This window comes from Mirounga leonina, unplaced genomic scaffold, assembly GCF_011800145.1.
Source record: "Mirounga leonina isolate KUSES-001 unplaced genomic scaffold, KU_Mleo_1.0 Mir_151, whole genome shotgun sequence".
Taxonomy (NCBI): Eukaryota; Metazoa; Chordata; class Mammalia; order Carnivora; family Phocidae; genus Mirounga; species Mirounga leonina.
Window position 1 is genome coordinate 99385787 of NW_023270377.1, and position 15544 is coordinate 99401330.

The 15544-nt window shown below is 50.0% G+C and overlaps 1 long non-coding RNA gene across 2 annotated transcripts in view; it reads right to left on the reverse strand.

Annotated features, from left to right (window-relative positions):
* LOC118012536 overlaps positions 1-15544 on the reverse strand; it is an 81150-nt gene that overhangs the window by 49253 nt on the left and 16353 nt on the right. The gene's annotated exons all lie outside the window — the stretch shown is intronic.

The window sequence follows — 15544 nt, forward strand, 5'->3', positions numbered from 1 at the left end:
TTTTGTTTGCATGTGTCACGCACTCAGCATTTGGGAGGATGCACCGGCGTTCTCATGAAACTAAGTCAGAGGCAAAACACACCATTACAACTTAATACATCCAGTATGTAATTTGTACTTAACAGAGAGGTATCTGGGACCGTTGGCCTCCTCCCCACCCCACCCTTCAGACTTCCAGCCACACGCACAGTGGGAAGTAGGCCTCAATGCGACCTTTGTTTCCAAGCTTCTGATACCAGCGTCAGTTGGCAGGGCTGCAAAACTGCATCGTGTCCTCTGAGGTCCTCCGGGAGGGGAGGGGGGCCTGGACCCCGGTTCTTCCAAAGGGAGACCGGGCCCAGGAAATGCGTCCCTGACTCTGGAATGAGCCTCCGAGGCCGAGAGCCCAGAAAGAGATGGGAAACAGAGTATCCCAGCTCTTGTTTCAGCGAGAGTTAACCAAATCAACTTCCAGTCCCGGTCTCCTCCGTAAAATCAAGGCTAGCCTGGTGGAAGCCAGCTCTGAAGGTGGCCAGAGGGGCTGGTTCCCTTCCAAGGCCTGCTCAGTGCTGCCCAAAATGAATCTGTGTGTCCATGTTGCTCTTCACCAGGCTAGACACGCCGGGCCTTGCACAGACCAACTCCCCACCCCACGATCTGCAGAGCAAGCTGGGTGGTGGTAAGGACATAATTTAAAACTGTTGCCTAGTGTTCTCCTAAGCCATGCCCTACTTTGAAAAAAAAAAAAAAACAAAAACCCTTCATCCTTCAGACAACAGCTGGAAGGCTTGGCTGAATGGTGCGGCCTCAGTGCGGAGGGTCACAGGGTCCTGATCTAAGGGCTGAGAAGTCTTGCTCACCCAACTGTTGACACTCAGTAAACGGGACAGGCGGGGCTCGTGTGGGCATCTGAGGAAGAAGGCCCCCACCCCACCCCCAGCCAGAGAAAGAATAGGAAGCAACTTCTATTCAGGGTTCACAGGGGTCCCCAGCCCCCCTCCGCCCCCTGCCAAAGCCACTGGGCCCTTTCCCTGCCTCCAAGTTACCTTGTATTATAACAGGATTAAAGTATATTTAGCTCCTCTATTAGCATACTTTAGCCCCATTTTAGCCTACTTAAGGCTTCCGGCTGGCTTTGATCAGTTTTGCGTTCTACTGACCAACAGGAGGGCCCCGGCAGGCAAAAAAAAAAAAAAAACCCAAGTGGGGGTGGGGAGTCAGACTGTGAAATTATCCTGATGCTCCTTCTCTTATTCTCAGTCTTCCATTGCTTTTCTTAAAAGGCCCAGTTTACACCCAGAGTGCGCAGGAGAGGGGAAGGGAGCAAGAACCAATAATAATTAGGTCTTAGTGGGAAGAGGAGAGAAAGGGTTTGAGCATCTCCTAAGAAAAGGAGGGGGGAAACCCTATAATTTCTACAGTGTCTGCCTTTTTATTGCTTGCATTTGCATATAAATTAAATCCATATTGTAGCTTTAAGGCAAGCCCAGGCTTAGAATTCCACCCAGCTCTGGGTCCCATTGTCTTATATCCCCGTTCTAGGCGGGCGGCAGTGAAATGAAAAGGGAGGGAGCTCCGAGGAAGGAGAAAGTCAGCTTTGTCGCGTTTTTAATTTGCCTGTTTGTTTTCTCCGCCAATTACAGGCAAATTAATATTTAAACTTTGGGAGGCTGCGAGGAAGTGCTTACAAAATAGGTTTCCGACTCCAGGGTGTGCGGCCTTCTGCTTTCGGCCATCCTGGGGTTGAAATTTCCTGGTGGTGAAATGAAAAATAATAATCGTAATTAAGTAACAGCTTGGACCTAGATCCTGTTTCGATTGCTTCTCTCATTGTGCCAAGGGCGCTGAGATTCATGGCGCTTCTGGAATGATCGCAGGTGGCCAGGGAGGGCTTTGGCTGGATGTCCCCTGTCCTAGGATTTCCTGTGGACCAGAGGTGGGGCCCAGCGCAGCTCCCCTCCGTGAAAAGTGGCCTCCGATTCCACTCTCATTCAGAAGAATGTAGCCAGGGAGTGATCAGATGCTGGGGTAAGCCTGTTTCGGAACCCCACATGCTATCCTAGCAAACACATCAGGGTGGAAGTGATCTCTTAAGGCAGATCTGTGTGAAACACGGGGGAAAGAGCCCTCATGCTTCTGTCTCAAAAACATTCCATTCGGAAGCAGTGAAGAGCAGCAGGTTCCCCCCACCTTGCGCTTCAGCCTGGCCCAGCCATAGGATGGGAACACTCTTCCGGAAACTCCTGAATCAAAAAGCAATCAATTACACAAAGTTCTCATAAAATGTCGGAGAGACAGGAGGCCCTGGTGGGGCCCAGGTATCCTTTCCGTAGCATGTGTTCTTTGGCTTATTTTAGAAGTTAATATATGTACCGTGCATTGAGCCCTCTTCCCTCCCTCCCCTCACCTCCGGATTACTGGGGCTCCTCATTACTGGTGCTGCTGGGATGTGTCATCTAATGTGGGAGGAGGCACCTAGTGAATTATTGTTGCTAATTAATCCCTCTAACAAATCTCCCTTCTGACATGACTTCAATAATCGGTTCCACTGTGTCCTTGTACCTCTTCGGAGTTCTTCGCTACGCTAAGCCCCCTCAAAGTCAGTTTCTCGAGCCTGTGCAATAGCCTACACCCTTCCAGTTGTTCTGTCTAGACGTTTTCTGCCTCCACTAGCCTTCCCTCACCCCACACGCCCAAATAATGTTTCTTTCCGGGAAAGAAAGCCAAAAACACTGCAGCTTCCCAAACACGGCCTCCCCGTTCCTTGTACTCAGAACCTCAGAAAAAAATCCAGCTTCCCCCCATGATGCAGACCCTGCCTCTACCCTCCACCAAGGTCTTGTGAATTTCATTTCCATTTCCTTCAAAGACCACTCCACATGCTCAGTGTTTCTCCCTGAACAACAGGGCTCGGCGCGGCGTTTTTTATTTCTTTGATATAAGCCCCTTCGTGACTCCTCCCTGACCTGGTCCCACATGGGCACTGCCAGATGGGATGCAGTTTCATGGTGAGTCTAATTGGGTGTGTTTTGCCCATTTGCTTGATCTGTATCTCTGGAAAATGTAAGCTGCCCGCACCGGAGATGCCAATTCCAGCATCTCCCACTGTGTATCCAAAAAAAAGAAGAAGTTCAACCTGATAACTAAACTTTTTTTAAAAAATTAATTTATTTGAGAGGGACAGCGAGTGAGAGCTAGCGGAGGGGCAGAGGGAGAGGGAGAAGCAGAGAAGCAGACTCCCTGCTGAGGGCAGAGCCTGTGTCTGGGGGTCTGGGGGCTCAATGATCCCTACCCATGAGATCTTGACCTGAGCCGAAATCAAGAGTCAGATGTCTAACTGACTGAGCCACCCAGGCGCCCCTGATCACTAAATTTTAAGACCAGTCATTGACTGACTAGATTTATCCAGTTGTTCCAAACCAATACTAATAATAAGAATGACAGCTAATATTCTTGACTGTTGATTCCAAGTCAGGCTCGGTGCTACGTGCTTTATGGAACAAGTTATTTCTCACTTTTTATGCTCACAACAACTCTAGATGACCTAGGTACTATTATTATCCCAATTTTACAGGTTATGTAACACAGAGAGGTTAAGTCATTTATCTTAAATTTCACAGCTTATAATTTGCACAACCAGGATTTAAACCTAGGCCACCTGCCTAGGGCCCGTTAATTAATGTAGCCATCTACCATGGTCCAAGAGTGTCACCTGCACCAGGCCACAGGGGCGTCTGGGAGGCGCTGAGACTCTGGGTACTGCATCCTCACTCACATCAGACCTAATGACAGCCCTTTGGAATGGATAAGATCATCCCCATTCTGCTGATGAGAAGCAGAGACTCAGAAAGCTTAAGGATCATGCTCCTAACTATTATTAAAAGATAAACTGAGGCATATTAAAATGTTTAACAGATGATTTGAGTGAAAACGGATTCACATTGGGCAGCACCAAACCAGAAGTTGGTTAGGAGTGTTCTGCCTCCAGGAGCTCAGGGAAAGATTGATAAAGAGAAAATGCCAGGGGCGCCTGGGTGGCTCGGTTGGTTGAGCGACTGCCTTCGGCTCAGGTCATGACCCCGGAGTCCCGGGATCGAGTCCCGCATCGGGCTCCCTGCTCGGCGGGGAGTCTGCTTCTCCCTCTGACCCTCCCCCCTCTCATGTGCTCTCTCTCTCTCAAATAAAGAATAAATAAAATCTTTAAAAAAAAAAAAAATTTTAAAAAAGAGAAAATGCCAGAGCAAAGGAAGGAAACTCTTTGATTGGTTATAGCTGAACACCTAGCTGGCTGTCTCTGATTGGTTGTCCTTCGCGTTTTGATTTCATAACCTTGAGGTATTTACAGGCTTAGATTTACGTTTCCTTGTGTAGGCCGCAGGGACATTACAGTCCCCTTGTATAATTAATTTAACACTATAATCCTCATATTTGTAGAGTCCACACCCAAAGCCAGGTCAGCGTGACTCCAAATGCCGTGTTCTTTCTGCTGTACCACCTGTTCCCAGTGCAGATCTCACCTCAGAGAATACAGCAGGGCCAGATGATACCCACTGAGTTTAAAAGCCCGCTGACTTCGTCACCGGCCTTGTGCTCAGCACTACTCAGGCAGGCCCCAGGCTCTGCAAAAGGCTACCCAACCATCCCTAACCTCGCAGACCTTACCCTCCTGGAGGGGGAGGAGAAAAAGTCAGAGAGACACTTGGAAACGGGCCTGCCATTTGGTCCAACTAGCCATTTGTTTTCAAGATCACTGGCATTTCAAATGCTCCATTTTGATTCCAGCATACTGGGGGGGGGGGGGGGTGCGGGTGTCCCCAGACCTTCTGAGCCAGCCTAGCTCCTCCGCACCCCAGACATTCTCTGGCCTGCGCCTCACCAAGGTTACAGTCAGCCAGGTGGAATTGTCATGACAGGTGAGATTGGCCCCGAGACCCTCGTCTTTAAATCTTCTGTAGCTGAATTAAATGTTTGTCATTTTTTTAAAACTAGGAATAGACACACATGATACAAAATTCAAAAGAAACAAAAGAGCATACAGTGAAAAGTTTCCCTCCACCCCATCCCAGACGTGTGCTCAGCCAAGACTTGTGCTGAGAGACGTCCACTTTCCCTTCCCAGAGGCCACCACTGCTGTTTTGTGTATATCCTCCCAAAGAGAACCTATGCACATACAAGCAATTTCAAATATGTGTGTATATATATAATATATATAATAATATAATATATATTATTATTCATGCAAATGGTTGCATGTATTCTGCAATTACTTTTGTCATATAAAAAAATATGCATTTAGGGGCACCTGGGTGGCTCAGTCATTAAGCATCTGCCTTTGGCTCAGGTCATGATCCCGGGGTTCTGGAATCTAGCCCCACGTCGGGCTCCCTGCTCCGTGGGAAGCCTGCTTCTCCCTCTCCCACTCACCCTGCTTGTGTTCCCTCTCTCGCTGTGTCTCTCTCTGTCAAATAAATAAATAAAATCTTTAAAAATATATATGCATTTGGGATTATTCTATATCCATCCAGAGCACTGGTTCATTCTTTTTAATGGCTGTGTAATATTTTATCATCTGGATATACCATAATTTATCTAAGAAGTCCTCTATGGAAGTAGGCTCTTAATTATTTGACTCTAACTCCTTTGTTGTTGCCAGTGTTTTACTGATAGACTTTGTATCGGCTCACTTCGCAAGTGTGCTAATGTATTTATAGGAGAGATTCCTGGAGGTGAAAAGGAACATGCATTTTTCATTTTGATAGTTATTATCAAATTACTCTTCATAGAGATTTTATCAATTTATACTTCCAACAACATTGTATAAAAGTGTCTGTTTCCCCACAGCCTAGGCCAGCACTAGGTGATGCGGACTTTCTGATCTTTGCCAACTGGATAGTTAAAAAGCAGTCTCTCAAATTTTAAATGTGTATTTCCGCTATTATGCGTGAAGTTGAGCAACTCTGCAAATATTTTAAGAGCAATTTGAACCTCCCCTACTGTAAATGATGTCTATTCCCAGATAAATTTTCTGTTGAGTTGTTGGTTCTTTTCTTATTAATTTATAATGGCTCCTTATATATTAAAGAAATTCATTCTTTCCCGGTATGATGAATTACAAATATTCTCCCCCAGTTTTTCATTTCATTTTGCTTATGGCATTAGTTTTGTTGGTTTTTTTTTTTCCTAAGTGGCCTTTTTTTATAGCCTGGATTCTCATTTCAACCCTGCCCCAAACTGTGGGTTACTTAATAAGCACAGTGGTGTTTGGGGATGCTGATCCTATTCAAAAGGATCAGAGGTGTTTAAAATGCCCACTGAAATTCCAACGGCCAGTTGTTCAGCAGCTCCAGATCGCTTTCCTGGCCTGTGGGATGAAGGGGTTAGACTAGATGCTGTATAAGCTCCTGGTCAGCTCTGGCATCTGAATCAGAGAAGCAGATGCCCCTGGGCCAAGGGTCTTGCTGTCCACTCTCCTAGCGGGCACTGCTTCTGGATGCAGACGCAAGAGGCTTCCCCTTGGCATGAGGGTCTTGACTGCCCTGAGCCACAGATTCTTGTCCCTCACCTTTTGGTCGAACCTCTACTGCCACCTCCACAGGGCAACCGGGCAGGTGTACAAAATCAGACCCAACACTCTGGCCTTCAGAGCACAAAGCAGACGGGAGTCTGGGTTACCGCAAGCAGCCCTGAACTTCAGCTTCCTGCCAAAGCCTCTGAAACATCGCCTTCCACATGGATAGTCCCCGAAGCCCCCTGGCTCTGCCTTTGGAGTCACTGTTTAGGCCCACGCTGCGAGAGCTGTAATTGTGCAGGAAAACACACGTGTTTGTGTTCCATTACCTGGATAATACAAGCACCCCAGACTTGGGGGCGTTGGGCCAGGTAATAGGCTCCAGAAGACCCAGACGGTGGCAGCTGTGCTGGCCTTTGGTACCGCCATCATGGTTTTCTGGAAAAATGCTGATTTCCTTCAGCTGGTCTGCGTCCTCCCCTGGGAAATTTGTATTTCTTCCTGGCATCCATCCTACATCATATCTGGCTACCACGGAGACAAAGAACTCCTTGCCTGGCATTGAGAATGGCTTGTTTTAGTCAAAGAATTCCTCTCCGGCCTCTCAAAGAAGGTCCTGGTCTGGGTCTAACAAGTCCCTTTCTCCCTCCTGCACCAACCCACAGCCTCGACTGACATTTTCTGAGGTTAAAAACGTGCCTCCCGAACAAAACAGCAAACCCTCCCCCTCTGGCCTCACAGCAAAGGCCTGTCACATAGACCCTTCCATAATTTAAAGGGCGTTAGGGTCTTTGCACAAGGGAATCTTTTTTTACACCCCCGGAGCTGGCCAGACATTTCTATCTTCAGGATCACTCTTTTGGATCAGAAAGAAGGAAGATCATTCTATCCCAATACGCCATTAAAATGGCCTGTTTGAAATGCCCTGGGCTGGAGTTGGGTGCTGAGGGCAGAAAGGTGAGCAGGCCAGGTGTCCCCGGGCAGGTGGCCAGGAGAGCACGGTCAAGTTCTACGGGACAAAATTCATTGCCCTACCTGGGAGAGGAGCCCGGTGTAGCAGGCTTGCTGATGTTCACCTTGGGAGACCCAAAGAGTGTGTGACCTTGCTAAGACAAGCTGTCGGGCCAGAGAATGTCACGACTAAGACAGCTTTGTTGGTGGCATCCGAGGGCAGCAGGAAGAAGGGGGTAGCTGAAAGAAAGGAGGAGCCCAGAGCACCTCCCAGTTTTGCCAGAAGTAAAGCCTGGGTCCAGCCTTGACATCACGTGCCTGCCAGAGCCGGACCCAAACACCCCTGGAGAGCCGTGGTGTAGCACGTGAGTACACGAAGCCAGGCTAAGGACTCGGCGGGCGTTACTTGACTCAAACCCAGCACCCCTTCGAGGGAGAGGAAACAGGCTTGCACCCATGGAATGATTTATCTGAGGTCACCCAGCTCGGAACCGGACGCGATGAGATTAAAACGTGGGTCTGTTCACCCCAAACCCACAAATGCACGTGATGAGTGGGATGAAGGCCAAAGGGACCCAGAAGCCTTTGTCCTTTCTCTTTGTCTGCTCCCCAAAACGGACCGGAAGCAGGCCTGGACCCCAAAGACACGGCCCGGCTGTGTGTTCAAGCTTCTCCACAAGACGTGGTGTTAGGGCTAGACAGGACGTCAGAAAGCACCTGTTTCATGGGGGTTCACATGTACTCCAAGGAACCCAGGGGGCCCTGAGGCGTGGCCCTCACAGCGTCCAGATGAGGCCGGCCACCCAGCTGCAGGGGCCTTGCCATCCCCAGCCAGCCCAGCGCCACTGTTGTCTTACGAAACTTTTGAGTAAGATGTTATTTAAACAAAGGAATCTTGGCCCCAAATGTTTACAAGCCACTGATGAAGTCTGAGCCCCTCAACAGGGTCCAGCAAGAGGATGTCCGACAGTCGAGCTGCTTTAGCGGTGCAGGCTCGTGCTGTGCTGAGTGCACAAGCCAAGTCTTTCTGAGGAAGCCCCGAGGTCCAGCTCCATCTTCAGCCCGGGAGCACTTGTGGAGAAAGCCGAATGGCTGGGCAAATCTGCTCCTGGCAGGCAGGGCAGGCCCCAGGATGCCAGTAGCCCAGGGGTTCCAGAGGACCTGGGGGGACTCCGGGTATCTGAGGGTTCCCAGGCATGAAGGACCAGCAGAAAATGCCTATGTTTCAGGTCACAAGGCCTGGGTTGGGGCTACAGTCAAAGGTCTACACACGCCCCACGCGGGCCTCTGCATACCCAGGTACCAGCTAGCCAAGGGGGGTTCTGCATACATCTGAGTGATCCCGGATACCTTGGTCTCTCTGGGCTTCATTTCCTCAGCTACAATAAGGTGTCCATCATATCTTCCCCACGGGATTGGCCCTCACTCTGGGGCCTCACGAACGTAATTTGAACTCCTGTGCCTCGGTTTCCATGTTAGTCAAAGGGGCTTCGTAATTCCACCTACCTCATATTCTCACAGGAGTTAAATGACTTAATATACGTAAAGAACTGAGAACAGCCTTGTGCATAGCAAATGCTCAAAACTATTAGCTATGGCCATTGTCCTTCCTGGGTGAGCTCTGTCTCTCCGGCCAGTGAGGCCCTCATCCGCTATGTTGCTTGGTGTTCCTCATGGTGCCTGGAATGCTCCTCAGCCCGCCTGGCATGAGAGTTTCTCTTCTGTCTCTTCAATATCTCTCCCGAGCACCTCCCCTACGTCAGCAGGTCCTGAAGATTCGCAGGTTCCCACAGGGTCTGGCCGCAAACCATTACTATTTTGAATTGGCTGAGGAAAAGAATCATTGCGACCACACAGCCGGGATGATTTGGGCCAAATTGAGAAGCCCCTTGACTTTCACAATGGATTCCGATGCCATTTTCTAGATAACTGTGCCCCGACTCTCCACCTCAGTTGACCCACAGGAGAGAAGCAGGCAGTGTCTTTTGCTTCTGCCACAGCATAGGCAAAGCTCTGTCAGAGGTGTCCCAACCTTGACGGCCATCCTGCCCTGGGCCCATCGCCCCCTCCCACCTCCAGCAGGCCTAGAGCTGGGCGTCTTGGGAGCAGCAGGCCCCAGTTCTGGGCTCCGACTCGTGCCCATCTTCACCGGCATTGTTCCTCCCAGCCCTTTGTCTCTGGCTTTCTTCTCGAGCAGCTTCCCGAATCTTCCCGGATGCGCCCTTAGGAGTGTTAGGAGTGTGGTTGCCATCATGGTGCGTATGCACACGCACACACACACACACACACACACACCTGCCTCTGTCAGGCTCATTTGCATAGAAATCCCCCTCAGCCCCCCTGCTTGGGCTGCAGTTCCGCTTGGCAGGCCTCCACTTGCCCCCCAGCCATGCCCTTGCAGCCTCTGATGGCCCTGAGCCCTGCCACGGTGCTTGCCCCTGCACATAGGCCCTTTAGAAATTGCATCCAAAGGGCTTTAAAACTGAATACTTGCAGAAAATTGGCCACTTTCAGAGTTTTCTCTTGCTGTCTCTCCTGTCTACCGCTGGGGCAGGTAGGCCAGCGCCCTCTCCACAACAACCCATTCTACTTTTACATCCATAGTTTTCCCCAGAGCTCTACAAGGCAGCCCAGCCTCCTGACAGGAGACGACCGACACCATCCCAGACGAGACAGGGAGGCTTCTGTCCCCGTACCCGCCTCTGCCAAGTCGAGCAAACTGGGTGCTCAGGAAGGTCGAAGGGATAATCCACGTGCCTCCAGATAAGTTATCCCAGGACTTCAGCTGGATTTCCAGAAACTGAGACTCACAACCCATTCCGGAATGTCAGAGCTGGGTAGGCAGTCTGGGCACTGCCAAATCTGAGTCCCTTGGACCTGTTCCCTGGGTGTGACAGGGTGGGAGCCCAGACTTAGGAGTGAGCATGACTGCCACCAGCATTGGGTGTTCTCAGCACCACTGACTGGGCACCCGCTATGCTCAGGCACTGCGCATTCAGTCCTCACCAGAGCACTACCAGGAAGGCTCTGTCAGCCTCGCCTTCTTTTTTTTTTTTTAAAGATTTTATTTATTTACTTGAGAAAGAGAGAGAGAAAGAGCATGAGTTGGGGGGGGGGAGGCGGCAAAGGGAGAGGGAGAAGCAGGCTGAGCAGGGAGCCCAATGCAGGGCTTGATCCCAGGACCCTGGGATCATGACCTGTGCCGAAGGCAGATGCTTAATAACTGAGCCACCCAGGCGCCCCATGAGCCTCTCCTTCTTAAAGATGAGGAAACTGAGCCCGGAGCTGAAGGAAATTGCCCCGAGATCCCTCAGACACATGGATGAGGGATTCAAGCCCAGGAAGTTTGGCTGCCACACTCTTAGCCACCTCATTGTGTGCCCAAGTAGGATTAGACCCAAGTCCTCATTCTCCACACACTTGCTGTGTGACCTTGGGCAAGTCACTCCATCTCTCTGAACAGCTAAGATGGCAGGAATAATACTTTCTTTACAATAGCTAGCAACAATGCAGGACAGACCTGCCCATAATGAGGCCTTGGTAAATTTACCCATTTGTTCCTGCCTGATCCGGGTGAAATCTGAGAAAAGCCTGCCTCTCACCCTGGTGTGCTTTAATATGGTTGCTACTCTTGTTTGCATAAATCCATTATTAACAGGAACCGGGTCCCCAGAGAACACATCCAGCCTCATGATGGAAGCCAGCCCGTGTTGTGAAAAGGGAGGGATCTACAATGGGACTTTCTCAGGGTCACAGGTGGGCTTGCCTATAAGGTATACCTCTAAGCCGGCCTGTGCACTTTATGTGTAGACACCTTTAAGGTGGCATATGGCCATCCATTTAAAGCTTCCGTGCCTTCGCACCTGCTATTCCCTCTTCCCGCATCCTTCAAAATTCAGTATGGGCAGCATCTCCTTCAGGAAGTCTTCCCTGACTGCATCTATGTTCACACACCCCTGCTCTGGGGTTCCTTAGCACTCCGTCCCAGCACTCATGACCCTACTTTCTTCTAGCACTTACCACTCCATCTCAGGGAGCTGCTTTGCGTCTTCCCACTCAGTAGTTGGTCCTCACCTCACCCTTCCAAGTGCAATTAAATCCCCTATGGAGTTTTTTAAACAGACACATGCCAAGGTGGCCTCCTTGAAGCTTTGAGAGAGGTGGGTCTAGCACGGGACCCATGGAATCTGGGTTTGAAGAACTGCAGGGGTGGTTCTGCTGTGCACCAACAGCAGAAGCCTTCACAGCCAATCCTGTATCCTGGTCTCCATGGTAACCCCAGCATCTAACAGATACCTGCACCCAGTCTGTACCCAACAATTACTCACTGGCTTAATAAGTTTCTGCCTCAGTTCCTCCTATCCCCCCATTTTTGCCAACCACTATGCACAATTTTGAGAATACAGCAGCAAACGGGTAAGCAGGTAGAGAAGAAGGAGAAAGGAATGGAGAGATCTGACAGCTACCTGGCTACCTCAGGCTGCTGAGGGCCTTTTTGAGTCTAATTATGAACAACCATAACCCTTTTCGAAATCTCTAATTGAAGTATAGTTGATACATGTTATTAGTTTCGGACATACCACATAATGATTCAACACTTGCATACGTTACAAAATGTTCACCACGGTAAGTCTAGTTATCATCCGTCCCCACATGAAGTTATGAGAATATTATTGTCAGTATTCCCTATGTTGTACTTCTCATCACTGTGGCTTATTTATTTCGTAACTGGAAGTTTGGATCTCTAATCCCCTTCACCTATTTTCCCCGTGCCCAACACCCCTCCCCTCTGGCAACCATCGGTGTGTTCTCTAGAGTTCTGAGTTTGTTTCTATTTTTGTTGTTGTTTGTTTGTTTACGTAATCATTCGTTTTGTTTTTTAGACTCCACTGTAAGTGAAATCATATGATGTTTTTCTTTCTCTGTCTGCCTTATTTCTTTTTTTTTAAAGATTTATTTATTTGAGAGAGAGAGCGCATGTGCAGGGGGCAGAGGGAGAGGGAGAGAGTCTCAAGCCGACTCCACACTGAGCACGGAGCCCAACGTGGGGTTCGATCCCACGACCCCAAGATTACAACCCAAGCCAAAACCAAGAGTCGGATGCTCAACCTACTGCACCACCCAGGCGCCCCTGTCTGACTTATTTCTCTTAGCATAATACTCTCTAGATCCGTCCATGTTTTTGCAAATGGCAAGACTTCATTCTTTTTTATGGCCAAGTGATATTCCATTGTGTATGTATATCACATTTTTTTAAATCCATTCATCTAGTAATAGACACTGGGGCTACTTCCATATCTTGCTATTACACATGAGGCTACAGTAAACATGCGTGTATCTTTTCAAATTAGTGTATTCATTTTCTTTGGGTAAATACCCTGAATGATGACTATAATCTTAATACCCTTGCTTTGGTGGTTCTTGACGATTCTCCAAAGCGTTCCTCCTGTGAAGGAAGCAGGGCAAGGATGATAAACCCCATTTTGCAGAAGGCTTTAAAGAATTTTAGAGAAGGCAGAGATCTAGAGATCATTCTGGTGACATCCCATTTGTTTTTTGGTCAGGAAATGAGACCTGTGGAGAGTGAGGGGAGCTCCTGATGGCCAGAGTTATAACTCATGTCTCCCGATGTCCCTTGCTGTGGTAGGGGGCTGTGTCACTCGGCGGCTGAGGGAAGGGGAGGCCGGTGGCTCTGCCAGTTTGACAACACAGCTCTACCTCTACCTTGTCCCAACCTCACTCTCTTCCCTCTTGGCTCTTGATGACAACATATCAAGGGAAGTCCTGGCAGGTCTCGGGGGGCGCACTGGCCCACGGAGCCGACAGCATGAAGTTCAGTCCCGAACAGCCATCTGGTTGTTTCAGGTCTCCTCTCTGGTTAGATTCTCTGCTCAGGGACGTCTGGGACACAGCAGTCCATGCCTCTTCCCTGGAACTCACCCCCTGGCTTCTAGAACAGCCTCTCTCCCATCACAGTGTCCCTGCCTCTGGTCCTTCCTTGCATGGCAGTGGTTCTCGGGGCTCTCTCCTGGGCCTCTTCTTGACCCCCTGCCCCCCTGAGCCCACTTTCGCTCCCACCCATGCAACAGACCCCACACCTGCACCTCCGACCCATACTGTCTCCCAGACCCTACCCAGGACGACCACGGCTGTGGCCAACTAAAAGTCTCCCTTGCCACCCAAACTCAATATGCTGGTGTCAAATCTCACTATCCACCTTCACAAAAGACAAGTCTCTCCTCTACCTGCATTCCCAGCCCCAGTCTACCCCACACCCAAACCTGGCTGGAGCCTCAGCCGTCACTTACCCCTCTGCCACCACCAACCCGTCCACCGGTCCTGTCCACTCAGGTTTATAAGCATCTCCTGGCTTCTTTCTCAGCCAACCCACCAGACAGCATCTCAGCGTCCAGCCTCACCCCTCCACCCCCCTGGGTCAGGGCACAAGTAGGCCACATCACTGAGCTCTGCGGGGGCTCAGGCTCCCCACTACCCAGCATCTCTGGAGGGCAGGGGAGGGGAAAGGGCTCCTCGTACTGCCCATCACAGTGCTAGACTAAGATAGAAGGTTTTGTGGTGCCTTTCAAACATTTTCTGCCACAAGTCACAGTAAAAACAAAAAATTCCACTGCAATCTGGTACACATAATACGCATTTGAAAAAAAGCTCACGTTACACTTATCCTTACTACGTAGGACAGACCCACTCACATTTCCCGTCCTATTACATCCAAATTTATTTTCTGCACTTTCTTTGGAAGTTAGTTGCAACCCTGCGAATTGATTTCATGACTCGCTAAGGGGTCATGAAGCACAGTTTCAGAGTCGCCTGTCTATGGAATTTGCATTTTGAGCCTCGTGGACGGCGCATTGTACCCAGACCTGCTCCTCAGAGGGAGGGTCCAGGAAACCAAGGATCTTCTGCCGGTGCAGCCTTTTGTGTTGGGAGCTTGCATGTGAATCCAACCGATGAGGTGAGTTGCACTGTGGCAGGTCCACGAATGTATACAAACATCTATGGGTTGCCAGGGCCTGGCGAGTCAGGCCCATGTGTGGGGGGTGATATACGTCAGAGGATCTGCGTGGCGGCAAGAAGTCGCTCAAGTTGGTGTGACCAGAAGTGTCTGAATATGTGTACACAGGTGAGCTGATAGACACGCACTTGCCCTTCAAGAATCATAACAGAATCACAACAATCCGTGTTCCCTGTAGATGTGAGCCTGCCTACTCTTGGTGGCAGCAGGGATGGAGAGACTCCTGAGAGAAGGAGCAGTGGCCAGGCCCTGGGAACCCAAGGAAGCTCACGAATGGCCTGGGAGAAGCTGCGCCAGCCTGAGGCCTGGCGGGTCCATGGACACAGTCATTGATCGGGGGAGCCACACCAGGAGAAGAAAGGGGGGCATCCAATGCCCAGCGGACCCACACACACACACACACACACAGAGCCCCAGCCTTCCTTTCCCCCTATGCCTTGGACGTGGTCCTCCACCCAGGCTTCTCCCAGGTTCCTCCCCAGGTCTCCCCTTTGCCTCACGGTCACAGAAACATCACAACTGTGGCGTCTCTTCCAAATGTCTCATTGGCCATAGCATGTACTCTATTTATACCAATTCACATTCTAGTTCACCCAATAGGACCCAGCACGTGTGACATTCCCGGATAGGCCTGATCACGCCTGGGTCTGCCATTCATACTTACTGCTTCCTCTAAAAGATTTTCTAATGTCTAAATGCCTACACCCTGAGCCCGACCAGGGCACCCCAGTCCTGCTGAGAGCCTTCCAGTGACTCCCTGCACTGGAAATCAAACCCTGAGGGCACAGGCCCACAGGCCCTGCCTGCTCAGCCTCCCAGAGCCCTCCCCCACACACCCTGCCCCCTCTTCCCACACCTCCCTGAGTGCTGGCCATGGCCACACACATCTTCCCCCAGAACTTCACGTGCTGTTTCTTTCTCATCGTGCAGAACTTAGCTCAGACATTAATTATCCCCTCAACAGTGTTGGCATGAGAGGATGGGCTTTGGGGAGGGCCTACATTAGCTTCTTCCTCCCATAAAATCCTAAATGGCTCCCTCCCAAAGACACATCCAAAGAAACTCCCACCTTA